We start from the raw sequence: 26,809 nt of genomic DNA, 5'->3' as shown, positions 1-26,809 counted from the left end.
TAAAATTAATTAGCACTAAGACATGTTAATGGCTGTGTTATCAGGTAATGATATCTTCATTAATGCATGGTTCTAATCTCTGAAATAACTTTGTCAGGAGCTGCTGGTAGAAGGAACACTTAGGGAGGAGGGAATGCTTTGATATATCAACTGTCCAAATTAATTAACTGCATAAACTCAATCCTGTCTTCTTGATGGTGAGGCTACACCACAGGTCTTTTAAAGGCCAGGCATGAATTCCCATGAATTGACATTAGAAACTCTCAAGTCATGTCTGTTTCATTTTTGTATGTGCATGCATTTGTTGAATTAAAATGCCATATAGCTGATCAGTGAGGGTTTTTTGGAATATCTAAGGATTATGGAAACTAATGTGCTAGAAGAAATCTTTTTTTTGGATTCTGAATTGAATTTTGTGTCAACACCTTGTCTCTGCAGTGGACTGAATCAGACTGTTGTGTCCTGGGCCCTAGATGATACAAGAAGAAAGAAAGAATGAAACCTGTGGTGGTGTTTGTTGTTTGTTTGTTTGTTTTTTTGTTTCTGTTTTGTTTTTGTGTGGTTTTTATTTGTTTGTTTGCTTCCCTTTTTTTTTCTTTTTTCCAAATGTAAAATTCCAGGATTATCATGAAAACTAGGATAAGATCTTCAAGGGTTTCAGAGAGATGACAAATGTCGTCAATGTACCATTGGCTTTTAGTAGGTTGATATTGTTTATGAACCTTCACAAATATATGCATGTATGAGAATTAGCTGTGTGTTTCTCCTGAAGAGAGCAAACATTTTGTTAAAGATACTGTGGCTAGGAAAGCAACAGTATCCTGTAAATCACAACACGAATAAGCCTGTATATCATATGCTATTAATTCCATAGTTGACAGAGGAAAACCAAACAGGGAAATACTCATGTAACTAGTTTTGCTATTCTTTGTTTTCTTTGTTTAGATAATTTTTTTTTATTTTAGGGCCCTGCTCCTTTTCCTATTTAACTTCCAGCTTTTGGCCATTCTCTTGCAAACTCTGATTATACTTTAAACACTAAAATAAGAGGGACTTTTTGTATGCAATTGCCTACATAGCACATATTTACAAAGCTGGAACCACATGACCTGAATTTCTAGAAGTTTCCTCTAGCTGTAGGAATTGCTTTCTAAATAAAATAGTCACAGCTTACTATGTATTAAAAAACCCCACCTATTTTCTCTTTCTAATGTTTAAACTGAAGAGGTTTCCATTATAAATACGTTTTTGGTTGCAATGTGAAAAATATCTATTGGCTCCTAATAAATTTGTACATTGTAGGCATTTTATTGGAGGTGTGATGTACTATAGGAATGACTTCAGGTGAAAGCAACAGATTTTTGTTTTGGGGTTGGGGTTTTTTGTCAATTTGCAGCCTCCCTGCTTTAAGTAAGCAAATGGTTAGGCTGTCCACTCACCCTCTGTACCTAAATGCTTTCCCCCCAAGCTCTGAACAAAACCCAACTTGAAAGCCTGACATCCAAAGCCAAAAAGTAGTTGTGAAGATTTTTTGTGGTATAGAGCTGTGTTTTGGATTTAGAATAAGGCTGAGAATACACTGATGTTTTAGTTGTTGCTACATAGTCAAAGAATTTTCAGCTTTTCTTACTGGTCTGCCAATGAGAAGGTGGAGAGTGCACAAAATGTTATGAGGAAACACAGCCCATGCGGCTGACCAAAGGGGTATTCCACACCATATGAGGTCATGCTCAGTATATAAACTTGGGGGAAGCTGGCTTGGGAGGATAGATGCTCAGGGATGGGCTGAGCGTGGGTTAGTGTGTAGTGAGAAATTGCACTGTGCTTCACTTGTTTTGTATATTCTATTATTATTAATCTTCCTTTGCTATCCTATTAAACTGTCTTTTTCTCAACCCAGGGGCTTTTTCTATTCTCTCCTCCACCCTACTGGGGATGGAGAGTGGGGTAAGTGAGCAGCTCTGTGGTGCTCGGTTGCTGGCTGGGGTTAAACCACAGCAACACCTATAAAAATATGGATTTGTAACAAATTGTCACTAACTCTTGAGAATATGCTAGTTCCCTCTTCAGCAATGTTGATTTATGAATGGTTCTGAAAATGTAAAAAAGTGGTTTAGTACTTACGATTATTGTTTTTGCCATCTGGCTATAGTAGAACACTCAGTTTTCTGAAAAGTGGGTAAAGCTTCTAGCATAGCAACATCACAATTTCAATACTTCTCTAATGAAATAAAGTAACTCATATCCCAGCTATCCTGTGTCTGATGATGATAAACAAATGGAATCCTATGTTTTCTTTCCTATACCTTCTATAGGTGGTATTTCCAGGTGTAGCTTTGGGGCCATTTCAGTTCTTTGTACTTCGAAGTGTCACTTGTACTTGGCCAAGTAAACACAGAGGCAATGGAGATTTTTGAAAACTTATATAATTCGCTGGGAAGGTAATGAAGGCTGATGGTTACAGCAAAGTTATACTGTTTCAGGAATTTTTTTCCCTGATTTTTTAACTTTCCCTCCTCTAAAATTTAATAATGATTCCTAGGCCACTGTGAAGGTGTGACCATTGAAGCATTCAATTTTAAGACAAAATACAAAGTCAGTCATGCTGGGACTTAGAAATTCCAGTTTTACAACTCTTTTTGTGGTATGAGGATAAGAATAACTGAAAATATATTGTGATGAAAGTGATTAAGACAGGTTATAAGTCATGTCTGTTAATGTGCTGTGGAGGGAGTGAGAATAGCTATAAAGATGAGAGTAAAGAGGAAACCCATTCTGAAAGAGGTATTATGCCATGTTTGTGCTTTAGTAATTGTCATGAAGCACCTTTTGAACTTTGTGGAATTCCTTTAAAAAATATAGATGAAGTTTTCTAAGAAAAGCACTTGTTTCTGGTTTCTTTGCTCTTACAAAATTTTGTAGTCCCTTGAAATAAGTGAAGCTGGGAGTTGGGGTTTAATATCTTGTGAAACTCACTGAAGATGTTTGCACATAGGCTACTGATAATTCTTTCATTGGTTTCATGATGTTCTAACCTTATAAAAGAATTTTTTTTATGGCTTGGTGACTAATTCACAGTTGAGAGAGATTCCTTAAAACAGAGTTTCCAGGATCATTAGATCATTTATGGACCGTACTTTTGTTCATTGGAATCAGTGGGAAAATCATGCTGTTCTCGGCAACTTTATCAATCCATTACAAAATGTATATGTAATGTAAAATAACTGTGGTTTAAATCAACAGAGACAATCTGCACTGTGTATTCAGCACATTAATTGTTTTCCCTGTCCTGGAAAATTATCATTATTAATGAAAATAGAAGAGTGAAAGAGAAAAAAATGCTTTTGGGAAAACTGAGAGAGTAATTCAATAACTTAAAAGTGTAATTACATTGAATGAATTGCCATCGGTTCCTGTTCTCCCTACAGATTTTTTTACACCTTTGTTTTGCATGCATTAAGCTTGACTGGCAAACAAAGAAGAGTTCTGTCATTTCTGTCCTTTAAAAGCTTTTTACATTTGGAGAGGAACAAAGAACTCCATACAATATGATTGTGTGTTGTGCTATTGTTTTGTTTTTTTTTTTTTAAAGTTCTTCCTCATGGAAAAGATTGGCTGAGTGTTTCAAGAAAACCTCTCTTTCTTTTAGAAAGCTTGTCACTTATACTTTTCTTTATCATTCGCAGGCTTTTAGGCTCCACATTGCTTCACTGTTGCACATGAACTTAAAAATTTGCAGTTCTTTGAAGACAGCCAAATTTATTTTGCCGAAGTATTACTAGCCAAATGCTCAATGTTATGTAAATCTTTTTACTCTTTCTGGCTATGGAAGCATATGTTGGCCCAACTCCTTGTGAAATTTTGCTGCAAATTGCCATTTTCTTCTGGTAAATGGTCTCTCTTCCTATGATGTTTTTGACTAAACTTGTTTGGTGTTAGTTAGAAGAGAAACCAAAAAAAGTGAAGTCCTGCTCCTATTTCAGCCAATGTTTTCCTCGTATTTAGAGAATTCAAAGGCAGAGATTAATTTCATAATATCTAAGATCTAATTACTTCATGTTTGGCCCTTTCAACAGCGTAGTTGGTGATTAAAGCAAATGTGGTGTTTGTTGTCTCTGTTTAAATGACCAAAGTATTCTGTTTCTATGACCTAAAGATTCTAAATGAAATTAATGCCTGAGAAGAACCATTAAAATCAGAACTATGAAGAGAATACAGAGTGATTTTTTTTGTTTCAATTCAACTCTGAATTTTTATGTAAACTCTAAATCTTTTCTCATTTTCTGAAGAAGCAGAAGTATATCTAGAGCAATGCCTACAGTCCAAGTGGATCCAGGCTGTTTAGCAGGCTTCACACTTTGTTCTTTCTGGTCAGTTCACACAAAATAACAACAAGATGCATGAGCGTCTTTGCACACTTGAGGTAATGGAACTGTTTTTGTTATATTAAATTTATTTTGTTTTAGGGCCCTGGTGTAGGTTTGTATATCACTTCCCTCACAAGCATCTTTCTGAACAGCTTTTCCTTTTGCAAGAGCTAAAGCTGCAGGTCTTTGCTAAGCTACTATTGCTCATTTCTAAAAACACAAATCTGGCTGTGCAACAACTGATAGATACTGTTTTGTGTATACAGGGTATTGAGTAAGTACTGCTCATCATAAAAACTTGTCAACAAGTTTTGTAGAAATAAAAATTTTTGCACAGATGTTGTGGACAATGGAGTAGAAAGGGACAGGAGTGTACTGAACTTAAATTGCTATTTGTGCATTGCTAATCAATAGCAGGAGGCTAATCCATTATCCTGATAGAGATGCAATGGCTCCATGTCCCTAGGTCCAACCAGTAGCAAGGCTGAGAATGTATTGCACACACACAAACATAGGGATACTCTATGTACATAGATGTAATGCTTTCCCTCTATATTTCATGATGTGTTCCATACCCCCAGACAGTGACCCCCTTAGTCCAAAAGAAAATCCAGAAAGTCGCCTCCTCTTGGTTCACCTTGGGTTTCACACTTGGATGCTGGGGCTGGCGGCTCTCCTGGAACAGCTGTGCAGCAGGGTGGACACTGAACAGGGTGTCTGTTAGTTTGGATTCCTGACTGTGCTTATTCCCCTGTGCAAATCTGGCCTTATGGAGATGGACTATTGATGAGCTGATGGGTTCTGTGACAGGTCTGGGAAGAGATGGGGCAGATTATTATCCAGGCTGCCTCACCTGCTATTATCCCTCTATACACCTTTATGCTTGTATAGATGAGCTTTTTATCACATAACACTAAGATGCTCAGAAAATATTTTTTTACCGCTGGTCACCAATACCAGTCTAGAAAATACTGACATAAGACTATCGATGACAAATAAGCTATGCAGTCTACTGCTAAATAATTTTCTGCAGTGTTTTGTAGTGCAAGCAAAAATATTGTATTCTTCTGCCAGCATCATGTTGACATGAGCCTGCCTTTTGTTAAGCTGGAAGTTGGAGATGGGTGTGGGCAGTTCCCATATTGTAATTGCTGATGGCAGTTTGTTCTCTAACAGAATAAACAGAGCTGACCTTTAACTCCTCTACTGGAAAGCTTACTTTTCCCTAATGGACATAGGTCAGAGGCTTTTGAAAACAATGGAAATAATCCCATTGACCTATAGGGAGCTGGAGTACACCTGTTAAATATATAAGGACCCTTGAAACCTGATTTTACAACTGAGTGCTTGCTGGTGCTTGACTCATTGTTTAAATATGTGTTAGAAACCTGTGGGGTTTTTTGGCCTGTGAAAGACTTGAGTGTGTTAACTTTAGTGTCTTAATTCTATAGAGACCTTGGAGTCATTCTCAATCAAGGCAGTGTAGCTGGTGGACCTGTGAGTGAGGGCTGTCTGGTTCCTTGGCCAGCTTGTGTTTATTGTGTAATGTTGAGCTACTCCATTTTATCTTTCTTGGCCTGACTTCTTGCTTCAGCATGAAAGGCTCTTGGGAGCTGAGGCTGTTATGAGTTTGTGTAGCGAGATCTCCCCCAAAAGCTCCTAGTATCTGCTTAGACTATAAATGGCTTGTTTAATGTAATCAGTAATAATAACTATATAAACTAAACAACAGGTACCTTGTTACAAGTGCTTTTATCTTTGAATATGGTTCATGTACATAATTACTGCATTTTTGCAGTCTTAGCTTGTTTGTTGTCTGTATTGTTACACGTAGCCTTTTTGTTTTCCTCTGCGTAAGTTAAGAGAGACAGAGAAGAGAGGTTCTGTCACTGCACCTGTCTCTCTGTAACATAGAATCATAGAATAGTTTGGGTTGTAAGGGACCTTCAAAGCTCATCTAGCCCACCTCTCCTGCAATGAGCAGGGAAATCTTCAACTAAATCAGGTTGCTCAGAGCCCTGTCCAGCCTGGCCTTGAACTTTTTCAGGAATGGGGCATCTACCACCTCTCTGGGCAACCTGGGTCACATGATAACAAGACTGCACCTTTTAGACAAACTCACAGTAGTAGCATCATTTCAGTTTTTCTCCCCTTTAAGCTAGGCAGTGCTAGTAACAATTGTCCTGCGGGACAGAGCTATAAATGTCAGGCACACTTAATGTTGTAAATAGGACCTGAAATTCACCTTGTAAACGTTTCTGGCTGACTGAAATAGAAAACAAGAGGGATGATAATCCAAGTGGTTGCGCATGTTCTGTGCATGTGAAGACAGCCAATCTGGCCTTTGGTCAGCCCAGAGCACTCTCCTCCACTTCTAATTTAAGGCATATGAATGAAATAAGAAGGATGCTAACAGAAAACTTTTTCTTGAAAGCCTCCTTGCAAGCACCATGACACTGCACAGATCACATCCTTCTCCCTGAGTGCCTAATGTACTTGCCACTACTACTGCTGGAGTGGCTGTACATATCACCAGACCAGGATACGTGTCACTGTTTAGTTCTTACAGCTGAACCAGCATTTCTGTCAGGAGACGGCAGGGACTCATACTTGATTCCTGTGGTTAAGATGAACAAGTGTCTGAGTCAACCTCCAAGGCAAGTTGATAATGTACAGAAAAATCAAGTTAGTAGCATTAATCAGACTTAATAGGCATGAAATCAAGAAGGGAAACATTACAATCTTTAGATGAGAAACTGTTGTAGCAGCAGATAAATACTTCCAGCTCATTCTCTAGTGGACAAGATGACAGAAGACTACTTTATGGCTTTCTCAGTGTACAACCTCCGTGTTTACCAAGTTCCATGTCTTCACACTTGTACCTCATGAAACACTCCAGTGCTTTTGTTAGCCTAGCATGCAGGGAGTCACTGGAGATTTATCTGTATTTGCATTCTGACATTTAAATATTTCAGATGTCTTTTCAAGCCTTTTACTGGTTTCCAAATGCTCAAAACTGTTCGTTTTAATATGCAGTATATCTGTGCAGCTATATAGTTGTATTTTCAGGTTCTGCTGACATTTTAGAAAACAGTGTGGGTTTTTTTTGTTGTTTTGTTTTTTGTGTTTTTTTTTTTTTCTTTCTTTTTCTTACTACTTTATACTAAAACAGATTAATGCTTCATTAATCAACTGTTCAAAGAGTGATTGCTCCTGAATAGCTCTCAAATTCTGGCTTTTTACTACTTACTTTCATTAGTGCTTAATTAACAGAGGAGATGAAAATTAAAATCTTAAGCCCACTCAAGGATGAGATACTGTTTTTCAGAAGAGGCTTTCAGAACATAGTCTGTGTTTTGCAAGTGAGTTGCAAAAATGCTGTAAATTTAGACCAACATTTTCTATGTGGACTAGAAATACCACTGCTTTGTGCCAAGAGTAAAAGCAATAAAATTGAACCATCACTTTAGTTTGTAATCTATAACTTTGCTGGATGGATGCAGGAACAGTAGTAAATGCCTGAGAAAACCATTCGTAGATTTGGAAGCATGGATTGCCCAGTTAAAACCATCTTCCCTCTGTGCCAAATCTTCTCAGCGAGTATGTTACTGCTCTGACTCTCTACTGGATGGGGCATGGCCTACCTAATGCAATACTGTAAAAAAGGTGAAAGTACTTGTGGTGGAAAAGAAGCTTAGGGAAAAAAACAAGGACTTATATACATGTCCTATGGGGGAATTGGCTGTCATTCTCTTAATGACTTAAAAGGATCAGAATTCGGTTTTCTACTTCAGGATGGTCAATTACATCAGTACCTAATCCAAATCTAGTCAGTAACAGTGAAATTATAAGTTGTTGTGCTTATCCATCTAAGTGACTGGGCATCATGGGCTTAGTTGCTTACAAAAGAATATATGGTCTTAATGTTCCATGGAAATAGCAAATGTTATGGACTGAAGTGAAATGGGACTTAGAACAATAATAAAAGAGCTGCTTATGATGGATACAGGGTTTAGACTCAGAACTATATTTATCCACATTTAAAATTTGAAAAGCAGAATCTTTGTAAAGGATGTGTAAACAAGGTGGACATGTGAACTGCTGGCAACAGGTACTATTTTAGATCTGAGAAGAAAATAGGAGCACAGCTCAGTAAATCACTTTGAATTTTAGATCCTTGAATTATCCCAAGAATGAAAACATATTTGAGACAAGCATCTAGCACATAGCTTGCTTAATGCGTTATATGCTTAGTACCTTTTGAAAGAAGAGATATACATACAATGTATAGTTTAATACTACTAGAATGCAACTAAGATATTTGAAACACTGATGCTGTAGCTTGTGCATAAGTTGTAAGATGCCAGCCTATTGTGCAGATGAGTTGCATATCAAGTTTCCTGATTGCTCTTCAGCAAAAAAGCACTTTGAGTCACATGTATTTTTTTCTCTGAGGGGTTTTGTTCACTTAGCATCACCATAATGACTGAAGTTCCAGTAGATCATTAGATATAGTGAAATTGAGGTAAAATTTATATCAAACCAATTACAAACTAGTTAGTCACACATTTATTTTCATATAAATGGAATTTTGGTTATCCTGGTTGATTACACCACTGATACACCACAGCCTTTTTAACATGGATAATGTCTTTAAGTATTAGGGAACAGAATATTTATTTCACCATTTTCATAGTTGCTTGACTTTCTGTACCTGTTTAGTTTAATTAAGAAAATTATAAGTACAATATCTAAAAATATTACCAAACAGAATATGCATGTGTGTTTAGGACTGACTTTTATGTTCTTGCTCCAGACATCCAGGTTGAAATAAGCTCTCAGGTTTCAAATACTTGAAGACTTTGCCTGTGGGTGCAAATTAAGGAGTGTTCTTAAATGTGGCTTGTCTGTGGGCTTTATAAGAATGCATTTTGTATTTTTCTACTTTTGTGTAGGTGTATACACAATATATTATTTTCCCCTTCCCATAGCGCTTGTGCATTACCTTAGAAAGTGCTCTATCATGATGATAATAGTCAAAGTTTTTCTGGTTCTGTTCTAGTTCCCATAATTTAATATTCTATTGCTTTAGATACATATATAGAAAAGAATATTTGTGAAAAACTCTAAGGTATCTGACTATAATAAAATTTATTATAAGCATACAGTAGCCTGACTGCAAAGAACTCCAGCAGTTCTTAGGAGTAAACTGAAGACGATGTTTCAACTTATCTAGAAACATCAGAACAGGTTAGGGCCTCATGTCACTGAATTGATAGGTGTTTAGCTTCCTTGAAATCTGTACATTTAGATGTGAAAATACCTTTAAAGATTACGCCTGAAAGAGTGGATTCTCCAAAGGTAACCTGACACATGTGTTAGCTGTGTGCATGAGCATGTGCTCTTCCCCCTCACCCCCAACACCACCTGTAGTTCTGTTAGGCAGGCATTTGTATTGTAAGTAACACGAAATCTTCAAGGGAGGCTAATTTCCGAGAGAGGTGAAGACAGACTGGATAAATGGGCTGACAGGAAGCTCATGAATTTCAACAAAGGAAAGCGCAAAGTCCCACACCTGGGGAGGAACAACCCCAGGCAATAGTACATGCTGGGGGCTGCCCAGATGGAAAGCAGCTTGGCAGAAAATGACCTGGGGGTCCTGCTGGACACCAAGTGGAACATGAGCCAGCAGTGTGCCCTTGCTGCAAAGAAAGCTGAAGACATACTGCACTGTGTTAGGCAAAGCATTGCCAGAAGGTGGAGGGAGATGATCCTTCCCCTCTGCTCAGCTCTGAGGAGGTCACATCTGGAGTTCTGGGTCCAGTTTTGGGCTCCCTCAGTACAAGAGAGATGTGGACATACTGGAGAGAGTGCAGAGAAGGGCCACAAAGATGATTAAGGGATGGGAGCATCTCAAATATCAGGAAGGTCTGAGAGAGCTGGGATTGTTCATCCTGGAGTAGTTGCAGGGGAAACTTGTCAATGCATATGAACACCTGAAAGGAGAGTGCAAAGAGAATGGAATCATCATAGAGTCATAGAATACCCTGGGTTGGAGGGGACCCACAAGGATCATTGAATCACACTTCTGTCCCTGCATATGACAACCCCACAGTTCACATCGTGTGTCTGAGAGCATTGTCCAGTCTCTTCTTGAACACTGTCAGGCTTGGGGACGTGACTGTCTCCCTGGGGAGCCTGTTCCAGTGCTCCACCACAAGAGGACAGAGCCAGGCTCTTTTCATTAGAGCCCAGTGACAGAACAAGTGGCAACAGGCACAACCTGAAACACAAGAGGTTCCCTCTGAACATTAGGAAATGTTTTTTTCAGTGAGTGTGAGAATCACTGAGCACTGGCACAAGTTGCTTGGGAATGTTGTCGTGTCTCCATCGTTGGAGATATTCCAAAGCCATCTGGACATGGTCTTGGGCAACTGACTCTAGGTGGCCCTGCTTGAGCAGGGGTTTGAAGGAGATGACCTCCAGAGGTCTCTTCCAGCCTCAACTCTTCTGTGATTTTGTGAAAATTAATATAGAATGCATTAGCTCTTTATTCTTGAGAGACTTGCTGCCTGCCTCTTTACAAATTCCCCAATCAGGAACTCACATGAACGGTGCTATGGATCAGATGCTTTTTGACCTTTCTGTCTGATTTTTCTTTTCTGAATTTTTTATGATTTAAAGCTGCATAGCTGTTGGAAATTATTGACATACATAAAGCAACTGTATGTCATGGTTGCAGAAGAAATAAATGTTTTTAAAGCCATTGGAGGTCAGAAGATGTAGCATACTTAGGTTAGCCTGTTCTCACTTTAAATGACTTGAACAGATTTTTCTGTCCTTAATTGATACTTGGATTTTTTACGGGAAATTTAATCAGTCAGGCTTTGCCAATTTTCAAAAACAACCCTGTGGAACAATATTTATGTGATATTAAACTACTAGGAGCTACCAGAAAGCCTAATTAAAGCAGAATTATTTGCTAGTTTAAAGCTATATTACATTTTTATATTTCATTCATGTCTGAGTAGTTAAATATATGTGTAGAGGAACATCAAAACAACAACCTATATGTATGTGTATATATTCTATATATTTAACTTGCACAGTGTATCATGAACCAGCATTAATTTGATGTGTGGATTTTTTGTAAATAAGGGATGAAATATGTGCACCAAACAGGATCACAGGTAATTAAACAGGTAATACTTGTTTTGTTTATCCTCAGTGCCAGAAATAGTTCTGTATCAGCTGATAAACAGTGGAATATGGTTCATTATGTATGTTTGTTTCAACCAAACACTTTAAAATACAAAATTAATTTTTACATAACTCAATAGTATTAATGCTTTTATTACAGAATGGGAGTACATACTTTGTAGAAGAGGACAAGGGGCTAATGTAATTTATGTCATTTAAAGTATGATTTTTAGTCTTCTGGATTTTTTGGGTTAATTTACAGAAAGGGATGTTTTTATTGACCTAGAGATGGAGCAATAGGAAGATAAATTTCAGCACCGTGGACATGAGTAGAAGTGGTGATTGATGTTTTGGCAAGATGAATTTGGCTTTCTGGGATAAATATACCTATAACTGCCAAATAATTCCTTTCCTCATTCTGTAGATGTCTCATTCAGTAGACCATATATTCCCATCAAGCATTCCTATTTTGCAGCAGACTAAATGCACGGTGTTTGATGAAGAGAAGTGAGCTTATTCTTAAACCTCTTTCCCATTATCAATAACAGAGTTGTAAAAATAAGTAAAAAGCTGCCTGTAATATTTTTGGTGCTTTTGTTTGTTTGTTTTTTTTTTAACCAACCAACCAACAACAACAACAAGCAAAACACACACACAAAAAAACCCCTAAACACACACAAAAAAAACCCCAACACAAAAACTATGTTGCTACAAGAGATTGCTCAGGTGATGGTTGGTGTGTGTGTGCCTATAAACCCAAAAAGCTCTTCAGCTCTTCACTGCCCAGAGGAATGCAGTTTTTGATGGAAAACGTGGTAAGTTTTACATTAAGAATGCAAAGCTGGTGAAGTCAAAAAGAAGTCATGGTGACTCATGTGACAATTACAGGATTTCTCTTTTATTTTTTATTTTTTTTTTTTTTTTCCAGAACACAAGCTAATATCCTGGTTTGATTGCTTTTCTTGGAAGCATTTTAAGTAAGCATTGCATATAGTCGTCACCCTTTTCTTGAGGTGAAGTCTGCATGAATAATGTATGCTAACTGGAAAACAGTATTGGTATAATCACTCTAATGCTATATATGTTTTTGATTTTTTAAGAATAATACAGAAATTGTTTCTCAAATAGTCACATTTGAAGTGAGGAGATAAACTGCAGAAAATATTTTATTAATCACAGAGCATCAGATAGGTGGTCCTGAACTGTTTTCTTCATCTAGCTTGAGTCTTTTAAGTGACAGTGTTGCATGTCACGACTTTAGGAGAGGAGTTCTTTCACAAAATTTGTTAAATACCACCTGGGTTTAAGCAGGAGAAACTCCAAAGATTAGAGGTGCTGTTATGCTTCACTTATTCCAGGGCTTGATGTCTATTTGCTGACTTTGTCATAGCAGTAGTTCGAATCGTTTACAGTAGAAAGCTATGCAGATCAGGATCAGGTGTCTGCTAAAATAAACATTTACATTTTTACACTAAACCTGTGCCAAAGGGTTACAGAAAAATGTACACCAACAAATACTGACTTCTGAATTACTAGCATCTGTTAAGCTGGTAAACCCATGAAGTCTTACAGTTTTGATCTCTGGAAAAAACACATCGCTCCATTTGAAGATGTGGTGGATTGACCCTGGCCAGTAGTTAAGCTCCCACCCAGTCACTTGCTTAGTCCCCCATAGCAGGATGGGCAAAAGCAAGAAAAACTTGTGGGTTGAGATAAAGACAGTTAAATAAAATAAGGAAAAAATATCAACAAACCAAGCGATGCAAAGGCAGTCACTCACCACCTCCCACTGTCAGACCAATGCCCAGCCAGGCTCTGAGCAATGCATACTTTGGAAAAAAAGGTTTTTACCGGTTTCATAGCTGAGCATGATGTTATATGGTATGGAACATCTATTTGGTCAATTTGAGTCAGCTGTCCTGTCTGTGTCACATCAAAACTTCTTGCCCAGGCCTAGCCTACTCCCTGGAGGAGGCAGAGTGGGAAACTGAGGCAGCATTGGTGGTGTGCAAGCACTGTTAAGCAACAGTTAAACCACTGGTGTGTTATCAACATTTTTTTTGTTCATGAATGTAAAATACAGCTCCATATGGGCTGACATTGAAGAGAGTTAACTCCATCCCAGCCAGACCAAATACAGAAAACAACACTATTTGTTATGGAAATGGGAAAAGGAAGCCACTTGGGAAACTCCTGAAATGTCATGAATTTACCCATTAGAAACAAGCTTGAAAACCAAAAATTGCTATAGGAGCCGCCTTTCCTGAAAGCAGCAGGACACACATGAAAACATTCTAGACTCCCCTCAAAAAGAAAGAAGCAGCAACTTTAGTTTTGGTAGATTTTCACATAACTCTAAATAAGAACCTGGCTCTTGGGCTGTGTACTCATGGAGTGGCCAGACTTTGTGAATAGACATTTGAGGCTTGATGGAATGAGTTCCGTGTATTTGACAGTTGCTGTGGATCATACATGGATAGATACTGTGGAAGGGCCCCAAGCTCTTTCTGACAGATAATCGAACTCACCGTAGAAGCTGTTTGTGTTCTAACTGAGATGGGGGAAGAAAACTTGGAAATGAGAGATGGGATCAGTCAAAAGTTTGTTTGAAGGCCTTCTCTGAGCTGATTTTTCATGAAGATGTAGATAGGGAGGAGGAAAGAGAACTGATGCTTTTCTTGCAAGGTCACAAGTTTTGTCTTACTGCTGTAATGGAAGAGCACTCCTGTACACTGCTTGAACTCCTGACAAGACAAACTGCTTTTCTCTAAAAATGGTGGTTTTGCCACCAGCTCTACTCCCTTTACAGAACTAACCCCTCCTTTTTAGAGGGTCACTAAACCTGCTGTTTTCACCTGTATTTCAAAGATTCATGCATGTGTAGTTTTTCCATTGTGCTTTGATCTTCTCCACAGCAGGGCAGGAATCTTGAGATGCCTCTGAGTCTATCACAAGGCTGTGTTATATAAACACAGAGGTTCTACTTGTCAAGCACACAAGACTAAACAACAATTAGTATGATATATATGTTTTTCTACATCCCGGGCGTAGGTCACTTGAGTGTGTTTACAATCCTCCTTGCCAATTTTCTGTTATATTCCCACAGACATACAGTTTTGCAGAAATGTAAATAGTAATATTATTGAACACGTTTAACATGAACATCTTTAACATGTTCAAATGCAGCTTCAACATGAAGTTACAAATATGGGTTAACATGTACTTTTGAAAAATGCTTACTCTGTTTATTAATCTTACGGTGACTATTTAAAGTCATAACCTTGTTCCAGATTTGTCAAATGAAGCTTAATTACTATCACAAAATAAAGCACAGAACAGGTTGAATGGCAAACCTATTTCATCTTGGTTTATAATATCCAATATTGGCCTTTTTACATTACAAATTCATAAAACAGCTCCTCTGTAGCTTGCAAAGTATTTTTCTAAAATAATGAGGTAAAATATGCATATTTTCATTTAAAGTTGCCTCTTTTTGTCCAGCAAATTTGAGGCCGTTTTGCATAATTTATATTTTCTTTGTACTTTCAAATATCTTCAGTTTGCTCTGATGTTTTTTCTGCTGGATCCTTTAAAACCTCCTGTATGCAAGTTATAAAACTCTGAAGATTTATTTAATGCAGTCAAATTCAATTGTCTCAGTTTCTTTTATGGTTACTTCCTTTTCATCTTTTTTTTTAAAAAAAGTAGTCACTGACATCTCTCTTCTCTTCCTAGATGAACCAGCTTTTTTTGGTATATTGTAATAAGACAGAACAAGTTTTATAGCATTAGTTTGAGAAAAAACTGTTGGGTTTTCTAATAGGTCTGCTCTCCACTGACTTTGTTGAGAGAGATATTTAGACAGCTCTTTGATAAAGAATCAATTTCCATTGTCCCTGAGAATTTGTTTTCAAAAATGCCTTTGTGTTTCTTATTTCTAAGTGTCTGAATGACTGACTGGGTTTTTTTTACTTATGAATCTTTGTGTTTGAAGACTGCAAATTTAAATAATTCATATCATAATGTGGACCAGAGAAGACATTTTTGGTCATGATAACTTCATGTGGTGAAATTGTTTCATTAAGACTTACCAGCACTTCCTTGGTGGGGAACAACTAGACCAAAGAAATACAATCAATAGAAACTTAGAGCAAAAGCAAAATGCAGTCACCATAATCCAGAAATAATGACATATGTAGCAGTACAAGATAGAATATTAGAATGACCAAGTGTTCTTACTTGATTCCAAAAGGTGATCTAGCTGCAATTGGCTGTTTCTGCTGTAGACTTAAATACTCTTTAAAGGAAGCTCCACCAATGTTATCTGTTACTGGCAGTTTCGTTAAGTAACGATTCTGATATCATCCTATTCCAGCACTTTCAAAGCTACTGCAGTCTTAAAGTCCTGGGGAGGGTCCTGCTGCAGCCTTGTGTCTACCCACTTTTACATACATTATTTTTACAAAGTCATATATACCGTACATTACTACAACAGTGGTATTCAAAAGCAGATATATTTGTCTGAATACAGATAAGTATGTATGAACGTGGATGTATGGGTATAATACTGTCTGAACTGCTTTTTATTCCTAGTTATCTAATTGTATTGATATTACTGGTATGGACATTAGAATACGATTTTTTTTCTGGGAAGGAAAGAAGAAAGAAAGATTGTAAGAAAATGCAACATAGTAAAGAGTTGATGAGTGTATTAACAATATTTTGTAAGTTCTGCTGGTGTTTGTAGAAGCATTTTGATTTTTTTTTTTTCCTATTTTCTTTCATTTTGAGAAAATCTGGTCATATTGTCCTGAGATGGAAATTCCTGGGAAAGCATCGAAGGCTATGGCCACGACCAAAAACTGTCACTGGACTTGTGTTTAATTCTAGCATGATCTGTTTACCTGTGTTTTTGTTTCATTTCCACAAGTAGCAGTTGTTAATTCTTTTAAGTAAAGGCTTCAGTGTGCTGTATGTGTTCTAGTTTACCTGTATTGATAAACTCACAGGTTGTTGCCTGGCAATAATGTATTCTTTAGTGTTCTTAATAGAGGTGGCAATGCAGAATTTGTTTGCAGCATTACTGTCTGTTAGAAGTGTTTATTAAGCTGTGGGTTCTTTTTGCCTTCTTTTGCTAGTCAAGCGTTATTGCTCTGATTTTTTAGGCATTAAGAAGAGTAAGCAACTGCTTGTTTCTTTGATTGAAGTTGCCGAAGAAACCCCTCAAGGCTGTACAATGAAACACCTGTATTTTTGCCACCTGCTCCACTATTCTACCAATGCCAGAACGTATGGAGTCATTCAACTTTAGAGTTGCATTTCTTTGGTTTCTATCTAGGTTGGGCATGATTTTTCCCAGATGGTGCTTATCAATAAGAGCAGCCTTCTTAGCCATGCTACCTTTCCATCTGATTGTAGTTGCTGGAAGGTCTGGTTCTTTATCAGGCTAATAATAATTTTTGAGCCTTTGCTATTTTTGTTTTGTGAGCTCAATGTTTTTGTGCAGGCTGAGATGATGATTTGGCTTCTTTTTTTTTTTTTTTTTTTCCATCAGGATCCTTTGAGAGTTTTTGTCATTGTTACTGGCAAAGGTGATGTTTTGCTCCATGTCAACAACACAACTTGTACCATACTGATGATTCTTTCATAAACAACTCTGTCTTCAAATATTTCTGACCTTTGTTCCCCACATCACCTACTCTGTTTCCCCAAAAATAAACCCTAGTGTGATTTTTCAGGATTTTTGAGGATGCTTGAAATATAAGCCCTACTCCAAAAATAAGTTACAGTTCATAAAAAAGTCAATTTAAATAGTGTCTAGGCAGTTATACATGTAAAAAGTAATAAGTTTTGGAGCAAAAATTAGTATAAGACCCTATTTTATTTTTGGGAAAACAGGGTTTCTCTTCACCACCTGAGGTGTTTTACTCTCCTTCCTTTTTTTTTGGTTGTCATTTGGGTTTGGAGTGAGGAGTGGTAGAATTTTGGACCTGAATGTTGGATGAAGAAATAGTCTTTCAGTGGACACCCTCTTGGACTCTTTTTTCAGTGCTTCATTTCTCCTCTTGTGTAATTGTTTGTGAGAATTATTAATGTCTGTTTTGGCCCATCTACTCTGTCAATGCAATGTAAAGTTGTTTTAGCATGTGTTCTCAGGATTAAAAGTAACTATATTGCTGTCTGTCTTAAGAAACCGTACTACCATGTATCTTAAGAAATCTCTGCCCATCAAGAAGACACTACTGCACAAATGTGCAAACTAGAGCATGCCAGTTACAGCATGTCACGCAAGTAGTAGTAGCCCCTTAAATTAAGGAGTTCTTGGCTTTATTTCTTATGATGATATGAAGATAATAGGAATTCTGTGTTTTTAAGGAGAAAATTCATTCGGGCTTTCTAAATCCTAAATGTCATATTTGTGTTCTATCTCAATATTTATTCGTAAGCTAAAGGAGTCTGTGCTTAACTGGAATGTATAAAAACATTAACATGTCTATGTTTTGTTGGAGCTGCTCTGCTTTTCTGAAGATAAGAAGGAGCACTTAGTAGGTCATGCACTGGAACATTTCATCCACTCATACTGCATTTAGTATATTTTGCCCCTCACTGTGTTGTGATGTGAATGGATAATCCTAAACATGATCTCTTTCCCATTAATTTTATTCTTCCTAAAAAGTGTTTTTCTTCATTATGAGATCTCCCCTATCTCATTACGATCAGATTACATCCTGTCACTTAAATCAAAAGTGACTTCTCTTTGGTGAGATTTCAATAACATGGTCTGGTTCCAAACAGAACATATTTGAACAAAATATTGTAAGCTGTGTTTTCCATGATACTTGCACATATCTCCACATCCGTTTTCTCACACAACATCTTAGCAGCTGATTAGCAGTAATTTGTATTTTGTTGTATATATTTCCACTAGAGGAGTGTTGGTGGTTGAAAATGATTACATTCATGTTGGTAAGGAATTTGATGCTTGGTTAGTTTTGTCCTATATTTTCTTGCCTTGGTAAGGCTTAATTTCAAGCAGATGTTCTATGCCTTCAGAGTGATACTGTATAATTTTAAATGTGTGCTAGATGCTGTGTGTGGGTTTTGGGGTATGATCAACACAGGTGTCATAGGATACGTTGCTTTTAATATCTGTTGGCAGTATTTTACTGTTGGTGGTATTTAGCTTGCCCATGCAGAGTGAAACAGCAGGCTCTACAGGGTAAAAAGAGAGCTATTACCACTGCTGTTGCTGCCTCTGGCAGTTTTGTTAATCCAAACTTTGTGTTCCTTTGACTTTTAGTACAGGTTCCTGAAAATGAAAGTTTCCAGTTTTGTTAGAGTGTCCTGGTTTTTTGTTTCCAAAAATGCATGGTGTATTTTGGACTTAGTTTTGTTCTGTATCAAAATGGAAGCAAACTTCTTTCAGAAACAAAGGGAAATAATTTTCAAGATCTATGTTTTGATTAACGAGTTGAATTAAAATCGAAATCTATTTTTTTTTCTCTTGGTCATATATGTTGTCAATATAGCAAGAAAAATATACTTTCTTTCTTCCTCTGCTCTTTACAACCAATAATTTGAGATTTCTATATTTCTTTATTAAGACCAGAACATTTTAATCACAAAAGTGATAGCTTTGGTAGAGGTACTCTTACACTGTAAGAGTAGGAATTGACTTCTTGTCACCATTTAAGGCAAGGAGACAAAAAAGGAGTGACAGGTGCTTTCTATTAACTCCTGCCCTCCCCAGGGAAAGGGAAAAGTTGAAACGGAAAGAGAGACTTATGGGTTGGAAAATTAAAACATCTTTGCTAATAATACTAATAAAAGAAAAATAATGCAAAATACACAAACCCAGTGTTGACTCTCCTGGATGATGACGGAATTGGATGTTTCCGGGGCTGTTGTTGTGCCAGCAGCTGTGGGCCAGACACCAGAAAATCTTGGACTGGACTCAGCAGTAGACAGGAATTGGATTCAGGAATGCACAGGTTGGAATTGGAGCCAGAAAAACGACAGGTAGGTTCCCACATGGATGCCGTCTGTGAAAGAAGAGAGCAAGACCCTTGTGGTCCCTCAGTTTTAAACTGCGTATGGCATATATGTATGGGATGGAATACTTTATTGGTCGAACTTGGGTCACCTGTTCTGCCTACTCCTTGTGCAGGGAAAACCCTTTTATGACACTTCACTTGTGGAACATAAAAGAGTTTAAAGGGACTTCGGCTGCTATAGTAATAAGTATAAACATGGGCCTTTTTTGTGTATCGTTTCTACCATTAACTCAGTAAAAACATAAACAGTAGGTGTTATCAGTTCTGGAAACAGTCACTGTCTGAAAAACATAGCTAACTTCAGAAAATGCAGTTATTTAGAAGAAAATTACCTCATAGGAAAAATTACTAAAGCAGAAGTGGTGCTGTTTTAGCCAAAACCAGGACTCTTCCATAAAAGGGTTTGACTTGAATATAAGCTGAGGCATAGGATAATATTTTTTCCTTCCTCTATGGCTCTGACTTCTAAAAACCTCATGGGAGGAATTCAACTTGCTGACATATATTTCAAAAAGTTGAAATGGTTTATATAGAAAATGTCAAAAATGAAACCTTTGGACTTTTCAGAGTGAAATTCCCTATTTTAAAAACATTGCTGTACAATGTGTCGATATTGCCAAATTCATGTTTTCATTAAGGCGAAGCTACTTTGCCAAATTTGACATGCGTATGTGTTTAGCTTTTCTGAGACAGAACATCTGATTAATTTACTGTCCCTTGATGTGTTCTTAGAGCTTTAGAGAAAAAGTCTGTCAGGTTTTTATATCTTTTTTCCCATTACATAGCATTTATAATTTCATTTGGTCTCCCTTATTTTCACAGGGAGTGCTGGCAATTGTATGCTATATTTATGCATATATATTTTACCAATAGTATTACAATTGAAATTAAATTGAAGCACTAGCAAATAATGCTAAAAACCACCAGGCTAGTCACAGCCTAAATTATTTAACTCTTAAAACATTTTCTGTTTCTAAAATCTTTGTGCAACCCTTTCAAAGCTCTCATGACTTCATTTGTTAGTTTTAAAATAAAACTTTTACAAGATGTAATTGTTTGTTAAACTGTCATTTTGATGTAAAAAATAAATGGGAGATGACATCAGACAGCATTTTCCAATGAAGCTATTCTTGGGAAGTTTGTGAAGTGGTTAGTCAGTGTATTGATGGTGATACTGGTGTTGAGGTAAGAAGATGAGAAATCTAAGGTCTTCTAAAACTGTTGTTATAATAAAGCATACTCTGTCTCCTAAGTATTCCCATTATATGCATGTGGAGGTAGTCTGCTATTTTCAGTTTTTTTGAACTGATTGTTTAGATGTTTAAAATGTTTCCCTCCAAGTAATTCAGCTTAATGTTTTTTCTTCTTCTTCTTCTTCTTCTTCTTCAAAAAAAGAACTTGCTTTATCAATATTCTGTTACAATCTATCTGTACCTTTTCTTTTACTTTGAAAAAATAAATATGTTACATGTAACAAAGTATGATGAATATGATAAAGTCTGTGCTCTTTTATTATGGGAAGGACAAAAGTGGCCTCTAAAGACCAATGATATGAAGGGAAGAAAGAAAATGTCATACTAGAAAAGATATACCTCTGGTCAGAGAAGGTAGATCTATGTAAACAACTGGTGCAGTGTGAAGAGAGGAGCATTGGAGTAGTGTAGGTGCAAGGCAAACATACCAAAAAAAGAGAACCTCCTGTGCACATTTTGAGGTAGACTTGACTCAGGGTCCCTGTGACTGACTGGTGTCAAGTGTTAAATGGACAATAAAAACTTCTTCCTCGGGATGCTGCATCAAATGTAGCCATGGAAATTCTAATTGTGGAGAAATTCAGAAGTCAGAGATGAACATGGAAATGTCTGTAATACCCTGAAGTGCTATTGGTCTTTGAGAGGTCTGAGCATAGTGAAATTACGAATTGAAGCTACTATAGGTACATCTTTGAGTAATAAAAGTTCATTTATGGGTCCTTGGATTATAGTTTTTGTGCAATATTTTAAGGGAAAGGTTTTTTTTTCTATTGATGTTAGTAATCAATAAGTTAAAATACAGAAATAATTTGAATCTGGTCAGTTGTTGGTTGTTGTTATATTTTTTTAGTTGAATTCTGCTGCTCTCCGTTCACCTGTATTACCTGCGAGATTGCTGGTCATTATTTGTCTGTTTCTGCAGGTAATGCCAGGTTAAAGAAGCTTTCCTAAATGTATCTCCTGTAATGTTTACTTGTTACATTTTGGGCTCTGTCTGCCTTACTTGTATCTATCACTTTATGACTTGGGCACTCTTGAATGGATGTGCAGTTCTCTGGCTCCATCCTAGCCTGAGAAGTTGCTTGAAGTAATTCAACCAGAGCTGTCAGATCCCCACAATACACCAGTTGTTTCTCTTCTCTGTCACTTGGAGGACATGCTAGAAGGTGGCAAGAGTTTGTGTTTGCTTTGAGCACTGAGCTTGATGGGTTTAAGCTCTTATTAATACACATGATGAAGACAACCTCTGTTCTGTAATATGGGTACCTACCACCTGGTGTCTTGTACAGATAGTTTTCCAATGGTATGCCTTGGGACACCTACAAAATGACTGCTCCTTTCTCCGTGTGGCTGAGTTTCCTCCCCAAAAAAACAGCTTATATAAGATGTGCACTTATGCTGCGTCCCACATACATTTAAGAGGTGCAAGGAATGTGCTCAGGAATGAAGACATTGAGTGCATCAGTGCTGTGGTACAGGCACAGCCATTATTATTAATATTAAATATACATCTGCCTGCCTCCTTGCTAACTACTTCTCTGCTATCAAAGAATTTATGTTCTCCTGTGATGAGAATAATCTCTACTGAACACTTTACCTACAGGAAAGGAGAGAGATTAATAGGTCACTCATGATGCTTATCTCTTTTGAGTTGTATTGTGCAGCAAAATCAGTTCATTTTGTCAAGTTTTAGAAATTTTTATAGAATCTGAACACTTTCAAAACAATACATGTTTGGTTGCTTTAGCTTCTTAGTAAGTTATATACATGTGTGGATAAACTGACAAGCACGTAACTTTGAAAGCATTTATTTTTTTAAACCAGGAAATAATGAAGTGATTTTAGATATTTATGTATTACTGGAGAAGTGTGAGAAATTTTGGTTGTCTTTATTTTCTTCACATTAAAATTGATAATTTAATTTTGAAGTTTGTCATTCATTATTTCTTATTTTAGTTGTAAAATCTGGCATTTAGCACTGCTTGCTTTAACTGAAAGAGTATGAAACACTGTAGTAGGCTGATTGTAGGAAAAAAACCCTTCTAAATTAAGCTTTTTTAACATACTATACATGGCAATACAAAAGACAGGTTGTCACAACTGGAGTGGCAAAACCTGTGTCCAAATATTGTGTTGTGTATACTGTGTTTACTGCAAAGAATGCTGGACTAGAAAATATGCTTTATGTACTTTCCTTGAAAAAACAAGAAAACCACTTCAGTCTTACTTGTAAATGCCACAAATCCTAAGCATTTGGTACAATTGACTCAGATCTCCCATATTTGTATTTATACTTGTAAACACAAAGTAGTCATTAGTCAAATTTTTGTTATAATTAGTGAAGTCATGCTTGTCCTTTCAGGCCAAATATTTGCCTTTGAGGGAAATGAGGGTATTAAAATGAAGGGAATTTGAAGTGACATGCATCTTTCATTGATTAGCTTGAAAGAAAGATTGTTATGGTGCTCTGGCAAAAGTAATTTGACTTGCAAATATGGATTCAGCATGTCTTTTAAGTATCATTTTTGTGGTTGCTCTTTATGTAGGATGTAACCTCAGCCACTCTCTCAGTGCAGTTTAACAAGGTTGCATGGTATAGCTGACTGCAGAACTACCTACTTAATGCAAAGGCAGCTTGAGATTCGGATTTCAGTAACCTTGAATTGTGTTTTCAGAATACCAACTTGGCATAGGGCAGAAAGCAAGACATTTTCATGTTGTTTGTACAGCACTGCAGTGGTCAGTGTGTGCAGAATTAATTGCTACAAGGCTGAGAGACCATCATCATGAAGGCCACCTTCCTTATGAGGAAAGATTTTTCTTAAAGGGTGATTTGATTTTTTTCCTCCTTTTTTACGGTGGAACTCCTTATTTCTAACTTCTAATCTCTCTGCTGATGTAAATATCTTTTTCCACTTAAAACCAACTCTGACCTCGAGGGTGAGGTAAACAAGCAAGCTGATATCTAGTAAATATTAAGGCTTTTATCTGAAATAATCATGGATGCTGCCTTTTTTTTTTCTTTTTTTCTGTGATAGGAATGTCAGTGACACTTCTATATCAAATGTCACAGTGGTCAGAAGACATGCTAGTGAAAAGGAAGATTATTTGCTCTTTGAGAGACTTCCCACTTGATGACAGGAAAGTGTAAGAAATACCCTCCTAGCTCAAGAGTGGTGATCTGTCAGTCCTTGTACTCCATCTGCAATGGTGACAATGGGAGATGCAAGTTAGGAAGTGCTTGTGTTCTCTGGTCCTTTGCCCGTGTACTTTTCTGGAATCTGCTGTCCAGTCCTCTCAGTACCCACCATGCATGGTGCCTGAATTTGCTAGCCTCTCTTTAAACCTGCTAGTATTTTTGCTTCCACAGCCTCCTGTGGCATAAAAGTCTAGTTTTATCTGTTTTGGGCTGTCTTGCACTGGTTTCATCAAGTGTCCACCTCATTCTTGTATTGCAGGATTTACTAAATGGCAGTTTATCTATTGCTTTTGCAACTTGGTAAACTGTGATCCTAGCCTCCCTCAGACTTCTCCTACCCAGACTTAGGGGTCCTTTTTATGTATATGTATGTATGTAAACTGATAGGACAAGAGGAAATGGTCTCAAGTTGCACCAGGGGAGGTTTAGATTGTATATTAGGAAAAAATTCTTCACACAAAGTGTTGCCAGGCACTGGAACAGCGTGCCCAGGGAAGTGGTGGAGTCACCACCCGTGAAAGTGTTTAAAAGGCATTTAGACAAGGTCCTTAGGGACATGGTTTAGTTCTCGAGTTAGGTTAGGTTATGGTCGGACTTGATAATCCTGAGGGTCTCTTTCAACTGAAATGATTCTATGATTCTGTATGTATCCAGCTTGGCTACCTGTGCTCTGCCTGTGAACACAGCATGTGTAGGTGGAGTCCAGCCCTATGCTGTTGGACAGTCGTGAGGTAAAAGGACTGCTGGCACTGAGTTTCCAGTATGATTTCTATGGTATTACTAAAGTCTGCCACGTCTCAGATCAGCGAAACAATAATGTTATTTTCCATCTCTGTAGAGGTTTCTATGTGAAAATCTGGAAATGCTTATATAAATATCAATGAGTTCTAATTTAAAGGAGCTTTATGAGGCTTGCAGTAAGAAAGAAGGAGCATAATATGTTTCTAAGTGGAAAATCCTAAAATATACTGTACATTAAGTGACATTCTGCACTGCCTAATTCTTTTTACATAAACTATTAAATCTGATTTTATTACAGTATAGGTTAAAATTGCTTCAATCAAGACATTGCTTTGGGATTTAAGTGTTTTTTTAACTATGATCTTTTGATTATACCCATTAAATCTGCAGAGTAAGAGTGATTAAAATGTTATGTTCTGCATATGTCCCCCAAGTATACGGAGTTTCTACTGCTTGTTAAAATAGGAAAGTGGTGATATTATTATGAGGTAGCCTGTATATAACCTATTCAATATAAAATGATACGGAGCAAGTGGAATTTAAAAGCCAAAGAGCACATAGATTCCTATATTCTAAGCATTTTTAGAATTTCTTAGTAATCTATATTGTTTCCATTATTAATAGAATATTACCCCTATTGGGATTTTCAAGGTCTAATAACTCTAAAATTTCTAGCTGATCATCCAAATGTTTTGAGAATTTCTCAAAGTTTGATTAAATGCTTGCCTAAAATTCAAGTTTTGTCCATGCTTAAATGTAATCTTTAAATTTAATTGAAGTTAGTCTAAAAATATTTTTACTCTATAATAATAATTTTAACCTAGAATATCTATCCTAGCATTATTCTTATTACCCAGTGTCATGACAGTATAAAAGAGGTTATGTGAAAAAGGAACGTATTCTCTGAAGATACTGTTACTACAAACTAACCTCTGAGTTCAGATTTTTGGAGAATAGGTTTCTCACTAACTCTATGAATATTCACAATTGATAATGAGGAATGTATTGTATTTTTTTTTCTCCTTGCATGCCAGAGCCAATGAGAATGGAGAGATAAGGGAGGGACACAAATACACTACTATAGTACTTCAATTTGAAATAAACCTGACAATAAAATTATTCACTGCTATTGAAAGACACTACCTATGTAGATTGGATACCTGTTTTGTCCAAAAGGCTTAATAGTAATATCACAGTACGTCACAAACTTCAAGTAGCATCCCACCTTTCAAGTATGCACCTGAATTTCTGGTGACTAGCTCATTTTCAGTTGCCTTCATGGAGATGTGGAATGGTGCATGCGTCTGCAGTATCAAACTGTTCATGTAGCAGAAAACAAAGGTTATTTCAAGAAAAAATAGCTGTTTCTTAGCATGTGTCTTTGGTTTCATGCCACTGTGTTGCTCACAAATATTGCAGATTTCTCTAGCTTACCTTGTTGTTTGATGACTGCTTACACACTGCAATTTATTGATAGATCTTCTCTGAATATTGCTTTTTTTCTTGGTAGTTTACTTTTTACCCACTTCAGGAAAGGCCTTTGTACATGTGATTTCAGGCTCTGGACTGCAATGAATACAAATCAATTGCCTGTACTCTGGCTTATGAGACAATACTTATTTGTCACAGGCAATGCTAGAAGGAGAATTTGCTGCTTAAATATAGGTAATGAAGAGCTGACTCCCACCATTTTGCAGGTGAAACCACTTGGGCTTGGAGGAGAGGAGGGATCGAGGAGGGCAGAAAGAAGTCAACTCAGTTTTAAGATATGAACTGCTTTTAAATTTCCCTACTGGCTCAGTGCATTAGTTGGCTTGTCACATCACATTTTCTGAGCTTCTTTGTATTATGTCACATAATGTGACAGAGATAACCCTTGTGACAAATCACACAAGCCAGTGTGTCAGCAGGGAAATAGGAAACTGACAGTTTTCTGAACAGTCCTATAAAAACACTCAATAGAATTATGTAAAATGTAACTTTTTAGAAACCTAG

The sequence above is a fragment of the Columba livia genome, chromosome 2 (assembly GCF_036013475.1).
Source record: "Columba livia isolate bColLiv1 breed racing homer chromosome 2, bColLiv1.pat.W.v2, whole genome shotgun sequence".
NCBI lineage: Eukaryota > Metazoa > Chordata > Aves > Columbiformes > Columbidae > Columba > Columba livia.
This window is presented reverse-complemented; position numbering follows the sequence as displayed.